This window comes from Eptesicus fuscus, chromosome 13 (genome assembly GCF_027574615.1).
Source record: "Eptesicus fuscus isolate TK198812 chromosome 13, DD_ASM_mEF_20220401, whole genome shotgun sequence".
Classification (NCBI taxonomy): domain Eukaryota; kingdom Metazoa; phylum Chordata; class Mammalia; order Chiroptera; family Vespertilionidae; genus Eptesicus; species Eptesicus fuscus.
In genome coordinates this window covers 12,701,648-12,710,354 of record NC_072485.1, presented here as the reverse complement: position 1 = coordinate 12,710,354, position 8,707 = coordinate 12,701,648, and the positions used below count along the sequence as shown (strand labels likewise).

The window sequence follows — 8,707 nt, the reverse complement described above, 5'->3', positions numbered from 1 at the left end:
ATTAGAATTCTAGTTAGATTCCGGGAGGAGATGGCAGGTCTTCCAACCTCTCCATCCCTGAAGTTTTGATATGTCATATTGTCATTCTCATTTGTCTCTCTCTGTGTGTTTTTTTTTTTAGAATATATTTTTATTGATTTCAGAGAGGAAGAGAGAGATAGAAACATCAATGATGAGAGGGAATCATTGATTGGCTGCCTCCTGCACGCCCCCTGCTGGGGACCGAACTCACAACCCGGGCATGTGCCCTTGACCTGAATCGAACCCATGACCTTTGAGTCCTCAGGCCAATGCTCTATCCACTAAGCCAAACTGGCTAGGGCTCTCTCTATATTTTGATCTCACCTTTTATTTCTTCTTTGACCCAGTTATTTTTCAGTAATATGTTGTTTAATCTCCACATATTTGTGGTGTGTGTGTTTTTTTTACTTCCTTTTTTGCAGTTGATTTCTAATTTTAAAGCAACGTGCTCAGAGAATATGCTTGGTATAATTTCAATCTTCTTTAATTTTTTGAGGCTAATTTTGTGACCCAACATATAGTCTTTCCTTGAGAATGTTCCAGGTGCACTGGAGAAGAATGTATAATTTGATGTTCTGGGATGAAAGGCTCTGTAAATATCAATGATGTCCATTTGGTCTAGTGTGTCATTAAGGCAGATATTTCTTTATTGATTTTCTGTTTGGATGATCTATGTAGAGCTGTCAATGGAGTATTAAGGTCCTCAATTATGACTGTGTTTCTGTCAGTTTCTTCCTTTAGTTCTTTATATATTTTGGTGCTCCCTGTTGGGTGCATATATATATTAAGATGTGTTCTGTCTTCTTGATGTGGTGTCCCCTTTATAATTATGAAATGTCCATCTTTGTCTCTTCTTACCATTGTTATCTTGAAATCTATTTTGTCAGATGTAAGTATGGCTACACCTGCTTTTCTATGGATCTTATTTGCTTGGAGATTCATTTTCTACCCTTTCACTTGGAGTCTAACTTTGTCTTTGCAGCTTAGATGTGTCTCCTGAAAGCAACATATGGTTGGGTTTTGTTTTTTGATCCAATCTGCTACTCTGTGCCACTTGATTGGTGAATTCAGTCCCTTTACAATTTAGGGTAATTATTGACGTATAAGAATTTTCTATATTTCCATTTTATCTTTTGTTTTCTGGTAGCTCTGTTGCCTCCAGTGGTTCTTTTCCTTTGTGTTGCTGTCTGGTGTTTTTGTTTGGTAGTATTCATACGTCTTTCCTCTGTTTCCTCTTTTTTAAAACTTTGTGTCTCCATTTTGGGTTTGTCATGTGTGGTTACCATTAGGCCAGAAAAAAGAAAGTTTCACATATACAATAGTCCTTTTTCCTTTGAATGCATCTGATCTTCATCCTCTTTTGCAAATTCAGACCTTTACTCCCTCCACCTTTATGTTGTTGTCACAAATTATCCGTTTATGCTGTAGGTTTGTTGGTGATCATACTTGTAGTAGTTCTGTGACCTTTTGTTCTTTGTTTCTGGTAGAATAACCCCTTTGAGTACTTCCTGCAATGGAAGTCTTCTGGTGATAAATTCTCTCAGCTTCAATATGTCTGCAAAAGTATTTATTTCACTTTCATTGTTTTTTAAGAGAAACATCTTTTATTTGGAAACATGTCCCAAAACAGATCAGTAAGTAAAATAGATTCCAGAGAATATGGCCCTGTGCACAGCCCTACCCCCCAAAAAATAACCCTAGGGGTGAACATTCCCCTTCCCTCCTTGGACTTCTATGATCTAAAAAATTTTGGCAGCTCAATCTGGGTATGGGGCACCATATCCATGTCGCTATTCCTAGGGTGCAGCAATGGTAGGGCCCGTGGATCTGCCAACCCTCCCTCCACTCCAACGCAGCAAACATTTTTGCCCCACCCCAGAATCTGGGACTAAAATAAGGGGCAAGAGGACCCCTTCACTGAGGTGCTGAGCAGGGCTCAGTGCATCACTGTGCTTTGAGAAAGAGGGAGGCATTTTATTTGGCACTTTAAAAACAGAGTGAGCAGCCCTGACCGGTTTGGCTCAGTGTATAGAGCGTCGGCCTGCAGACTGAAGGGTCCCAGGTTCGATTCCGGTCAGGGGCATGTACCTTGGTTGCAGGCACATCCCCAGTGGGGCGTGTGCAGGAGGCAGCTGATCGATGTTTCTCACTCATCGATGTTTCTAACTCTCTATCCCTTCCCTTCCTCTCTGTAAAAAAATCAATAAAATATATTTTAAAAAATAGAGTGAGCAGAACTGGAGAAGACAGAGAAGGTACCAAAACTGGCAGGAAGAGGCCACTTGGCACTAGTGTCTTGGGAGAGGGGAAGAGGGAGATAGATGTGAGAGTAGGAGCCAAGAAAATTAGGAGGGATCCACTCCAAACGACAGAGGGATGAAATGGGCTAGAAACAAGAGAACTGCTGACTCTGGGCCTGTGTCCTCTCTACTTCCATCCCAAAGCATCTGGGTACCGTATCCAACCTTAGTCTCCCCAGTGTCAGCTTGTGCCTGTGGAGTGTCTTCCCTAATACCAATGTCTCTAGTGACTTGATCATGCCTTGTCCCTTGAGCCTGAACACCAGGCTTTTGGGTAGCTACTTCTTTCCTGTTGGTCAAATTGTCCCAAAGGCTCCATCCCACCTCTCAGAGAACTCTTTGGTCCTCAATACTTCCCTTCCCCATTCCTGAGGAGGGGAGGTGGGTCAAGGGCACCTGGTACCCAATCTCCCCTGCCCCTCTTGGAGCCCCCTAGACTTGGATGAATAGTAGGCCAGAAAGGAGGGCAAAGCCTGATAGGAGCAGAATGACCTTGAGGATACTCTGCTCGGAAGTGGCCAGCTCCTGGGGCAGGATTTCCAAGAAGGTGATACAGAGAAAGGTGCCAGCTGCCATGCCCTCCAGCACAGACTGGGCCAGCTGGCGCAGTGGGCCAGCCGACTCTGCCAGAGCTGCACCCAGCCCAGGGCCCAGGGGTGTCGTGCATGAGAAGAGAACGCCACAGCCAGTCACCACCTTTGCTCGCAGGTGACTCTGCAGCAGCCTCAGGGACAAGCTGACGGCCAAAATACCCTCATGGAGCAGCAAAGCCAGACACAGCTTCATGACCCCAGCCCGGTCGCTGCAGTCCCACTGCCAGCCCCTCGAACACCGAGGGCAGAGCCGGGGAGGAGACCAGTGCACGGGCACGCAGGGCTGAGGGAGCTGCCAGAGCTCTGCTTGCCTGTGGGAGGCTTTGCGCCTGCCAGTGCTGTTCCCAGCAGCGCCCTTGGTGGCACTGCCTGCTCCTTGTGAGCCAGCGTGATCTGCTCCCTCACCAGGACCAGGAGGAAGCCCACGACCAGGATAAACTCTTGTAGGGGAACTGGAGCGTCACGTGCAGGGCCGCCAGGGCCTCATCTATGGCAGACAGGTAGTCAGGCAGCAGGTCCAGGAGACAGGTGGCCAGAAACACCCCCCCCCCCAGCAAAGCAGCTTACAAGGCTCAGGGCTTTCTGGCGAAAGGCTGAGGCTTCCGGGTTAGCTCCAGGCTGGCGAAGGACACGGATGGGCACCAGACTGCAGATGAGCGGGAGCACCAAGGCCCCCAACTTCGCCTCCAGTCCCACGGGCACTGGGGGGTCCGAGGCCACTGCCTCTGGGCGCCACACCAGGCGCCCTGGTTCTCCCAGGGCCCCATGTGGCTGTGGTTGCTCCAGTGATTCTCAGACCTCACAAGGGTCTCACTACATGGCACCCGCTCGGTTCCAGCCTCCAGTCGGGCCTCACTTTCATTTTCAAAGGATTACTTTGCTGGACAGGTCATCCTTGACTGGTAATTTCTCTCAATAGTTTGAATATTTGGTTCCACTCTCTTCTGGCTTGTAGAGTTTCTACTGAGAAGTCCAATGTAACCAAAAGGGCTTTCCTTTATAGATTACTTTCTTCTTTTCCTTGGCTGCCTTGAGAATTCTTTCTTGGTCATTAATTTTTTGACGGTCTTAATACCCATACGCCTTAGAGAAGACCTCTTGGATTGAGGTAACTAGGTATTCTCCTTGTTACACCCAGGCTCTTTTGCTTATTCTTCCATGGGCACACATAATATTCTACTTTTTACCTTGCTTCCAAATGCTCTCATACTTCTCACCTGTTCAAGATCCTAACCATACTTTAAAGCTCAGGAAAAAAGGGTATTTTCCCCTCAGGAAGTCTTCTCTGAGCCTGGGATCATCTCACCTAATTCTGAATCTCTGTAGAATTTATGGTGCTTGATATTTACTGTTTTACTTTGTTAGTCAACTTTTATTATACATGTTATATTTTGACAATAAAGTTCTAAGTTCTTAATGCATATATATATATATATATATATATATACACACACACACACACACACACACACACACACACACTAATGTCTTGAGCCTAAGCACTGCATACATTAAACCAAAAATTGGGACATATCGTCTGTGAAAATGTAGCTTGTAGAAATCCATTCAAATTGCAAACTTTATAAGTCTTTTGTTGATGCATTTAAGTTTGTTTTCTAACAACTGAGTTTTGTAGGACAGTCAATGTGATGTTATTTGGCATATATAAGTTAAAATTTAACTTTAAAAATATGTTTTTATTGATTTTAGAGAGAGAAAGGAAGGGAAGGGAGAGAGAGAGAGAGAGAGAGAGAGAGAGAGAGAGAGAGAGATATTAATGACAGATAAACATCCTCCATACAGGGGATCAAGCCTACAACCTGTCTGTGCATATGCCCTGACTGGGAATTGAACTGGCGACCTCTCTGTGCATGGGATGATGCTCAACCAACTGAGCCACACTGGCCAGGGCAAGTTCAACTGTTTTATTAATTTTACTTTATCTGATAATGAGAAAACAAGTAAATCAAAGCACGAAAGTAAAATATATTAAATCTAAAAATATTCTTAGCTGATTTATTTTGACAAGTGTTTAAATTATTTAGCTGTTCTGAATTTATTTGATTTTAATTATTTATAACAATACACTGTAGTGCATTAGTGAATGTCTTGAAAAGTGTTTTGTAAAAGTGGGCAGCATCTCAGTAATAATAGCACCATAACTCTGCCATTTAATTTTTGCTGACAAGTGGGTTGAGCTTGTGAGGATAATCATAAGAAACATCAGGGGACAGTAGCTATGCAATTGAGACAGGATGGCACTGTAGTTGCCTCTTCAATTCTTTCTGCTACTATAGCTTTTCAATACTTTTTAAAACTGTCAGCAGTTCAATAAGACTTTTAGTTCTTTCTTGATCTTAAAATATCATCTTTACATGCACTCAATGCTATATGCACAAATTTCTCAAGTGCTTACCTCCTTACTTTTCAAAAGCAGTACTTTTAAATGATGTTCCATTACCTCCTAAATGTTCAAACCTCTTCTTTTTTTACTCCTGCTTGGAAACTCTTTCAAAAGCACTTCACTATTTGAACAATAATGCAATAGTGTACAATGTAAATTTTATGTGGAACAACTCTATGTAATGAACCTAGCTTCCTTATGCCCTTTTCTCCATAATTTCTTTCCCTTTGACATTTCCAGTAGAGGTGCCTCAGTTATTCCCCAATGAGAATGAGATAAATAGAAAGAGGGCTAAAAGTTTGTTGACTTTGAGAAGAATCAGCCCTGGCCGGTGTGGCTCAGTTGTTTGAGTGTTACCCCAGATACCAAGTGGTCACCAGTTCAATTCCCGGTTGCACGCTCAGTCCGGTGGGGAGTGTGCAGGAGGCAGCCGATTGACTTTTCTCCCTCTCTTTCTTTTCCCTTCCTCTCTCTCTCTAAAAATCAATAAAACTTATTTTAAAACAGCAACAACACAAAACCCCAAGAAGAATCAATGCACGAATTATTTAACTCCTGCAGTGGACATCACCTGTGTTTTTTGCTAATAAACACTGTGCTTAGACTAATCTTTGTGCTGGTAAATAACCCAGAAATTTGTAACCTTCAGCACTATCCAAGACTTATATTTATATCTGTGAAATACAGAAATAAATACTTACTGGAGAGATGGACTCTATCATGGGACAAAGGCTTTCTAATTTATGTATCGACTCTTTTGTGTTTCATGTAGGTGGTAACATTATGACTTAGCACTTGATCTCCATCCTTCCTAGCACTTGATTTCCTTCCAGTGAGCTTTCCTGGTTAGCAAAGTCTGGGAAGGTAAAAATTAGATTTCCAGACTTTTTTTGTGGCTTTAAAATAAGAAGCCCATACCTTCAGGATGGACATTATAAACATTTACTAAAGTCGGAAGGCGAATATTTTGGATCCTACATCCAGTTTCAACAATTATCAACTGTTTTCCACTCTTGTTCCGTCTATCCCCCTCCATTTTTTTGGTGTTGGAATCTTAAAAAACAAATTTAAGATGTCATTTCTTTGTACCTATAAATATTTCAGAAGGCATCTCTAACGATAAGTACATTGAAAATATCGACACAGCCAGGTTCTTGCAAGATGTGTATGATCAAGATATGAAAGGTAGAGGTGAGGTAGAGGTCATCTGTCTGTAACTGCTGCTGCTGAGCATGGGTGGTGAAGACTTTTGGGTGTTTCTGCGATAGCAGTCCAGTGTCTACTGTTCACTACTGGCTAATAAAGGGTCACTGCACTTACTAGATGATTGCTCTTTATCACCAAGGATATATAGTGCTGTTGCTAGCAATACAGGGGACCAAAAACAAAGAGTTTTTCTGTAATCTAGGGAGGCCTCTGAGTTGCCTCATAAGTGCCGTGCCAGTGATAAAAGTTAATGGAAAGCTAAGCTACCTAATACAGGCAGGACTTCTCAGGAAATAAACAACAGCTTACGTGGCATCGACTATGTGTCATTTACTCTTCTAAGCATTTCACATATTATCAACTCATCGAATTCTCACAATAACCCTATGCTGGAGACACTTTCATTATCTTTGTTTTACAAATGAGCATCGAGGCACAGAGAGATTAAGTAACATGACCAAGGTCACAGAACTAATAAGTGGCAGAGCTGGGCTTTAAACCGAGAAAATATAACTCCAGAGCCAGGCGCCTAAAAACTGCATTTTACTAGTTATCAGTTTGGAGCATCCTACCAGGGAAGAACCAAACCATTTGTCGGCATAGGGAACATGGAATGAGTAATGAAGAAGCAAATCATAAACATCAGCTGTGGTTTTATGACCTGTAGCAGAAATAGGACCTGTAGTAGCAACCCAGATGTTTTTCCTTTCTGCATTATATATTGGTGCTCTTTGATTTCATCTGCAGTTATTGCAAACAGTTCCCCTGGTAGACAATGCCTTTGCTTGCAGGCAGTACCTCACTGCGAGTGTTTCTCTGTTTTCCTGCTTAGGGCTTCCTCTGAAGTTGTTAGAGTCTGCTCAGCCCATGCACAGGACGGCCCAGAACCAGAACGGGAGAGGCATTAATGCCCAGGGGTAACTCTCTACCCTGGGGGGTTGGAATTGTTGGATAAATGCCCATCTTTATTCTTCAGAGGGAGAACTTGGAGTTGCATTTGATCTGTGCCTCAGGGGATTCCCAGTGGAATGAGCTCCAGTTACCCCCAGTGTAACCAGCTCAATAATGGATTCTATTTATCTATCTATCTATCTATCTATCTATCTATCTATCTATCATCTATCATTCTCACTGGAAGATTTTTAAAAATTGCTTCCAGAGAGAGAGGAAGAGATAGGGAAAGAAGGAACGAGGGAGAGAGGGAGAGAGAGAAACATGGATGTGAGAGAAACATCGATTGGTTGCCTCCTATATGTGCCCCAACCGGGAATTGAACTCAGGACCCTTTGGTGCACGGGTTGATGCTCCAACTAACTGAGTCACACCCGCCAGGGCACATACTTTATTGTTTTTCCACCTTTCCTGTCTCATACACCCCACTCTTTTATTCCTCCTTTGTAGGATCCCCTCCCTAATAAATAGATGCACTCATGTCCTGTCTCAGGTATAATATTTATACACATGAACCAATTTTCATCATTTTTCTTCTTCTTTTCTTCTTATTTGCGTAGTGTGTGTTGGTGGTTAACTTCATAGTTTAGCCCCCTGCTTATAGAATCTGATGGTAGGATTGGGACTAAACAAGATGAGGAATGAGCAGCACCCTAGATGGAAGCAGTGATTCCTGAGAATTTGAACCTACCCTTCTTGTGAGAGATTTCCCGTCCTTTTATTAGGAAGGGTAATTGCATCCTGTTAGGTAGGAGCAGGTTGTTTTTGCTCTTTCCGTTGTTTAGAAGGTTAAGTATGGCTATTGAGTAGCCAAAGGGCTGAATTATACAGAATATAATTCATGATTCAACCCCCATTTCCAATGCCTTCCACTTTCCCTTCTTATACTCAGAGTCTGAAAAGTTACAAACTGCACTTTTAAGACTCCCTTGTAGTTGTGATACCATTTCCACAAATTAGATGCATTTTGTATGCTTTAAAGGTGAGAGTGAGACAAAGGCTATGTGGTAGCACTTCTAGTATTTTCCGCTACCAAGTATGGGGGTGGGGTGTTGGTATTTTTCTTCAATTCTTAGCTTTGCTGGTAGCAAGAGGCAAGGCATTGGACATCTGACAGGCACGGAGTGAGCTGACAACCACCACGTGTGGCGGCAGAGACTTCGTGATCCATCACGGTCTCCACACTGTGTTCCAGACTGCGCAGAGGCCGAGTCCTCCGGCCAGCTAGTTCT

The 8,707-nt window shown here is 43.0% G+C and overlaps 1 pseudogene; it reads right to left on the bottom strand.

Moving 5' to 3' along the window:
• Positions 1-2,753: 2,753 nt before the first annotated feature.
• On the bottom strand, positions 2,754-6,251 carry LOC103299249 (zinc transporter ZIP1-like; annotated as a pseudogene).
• Between the last annotated feature and the right edge of the window lie 2,456 nt (positions 6,252-8,707).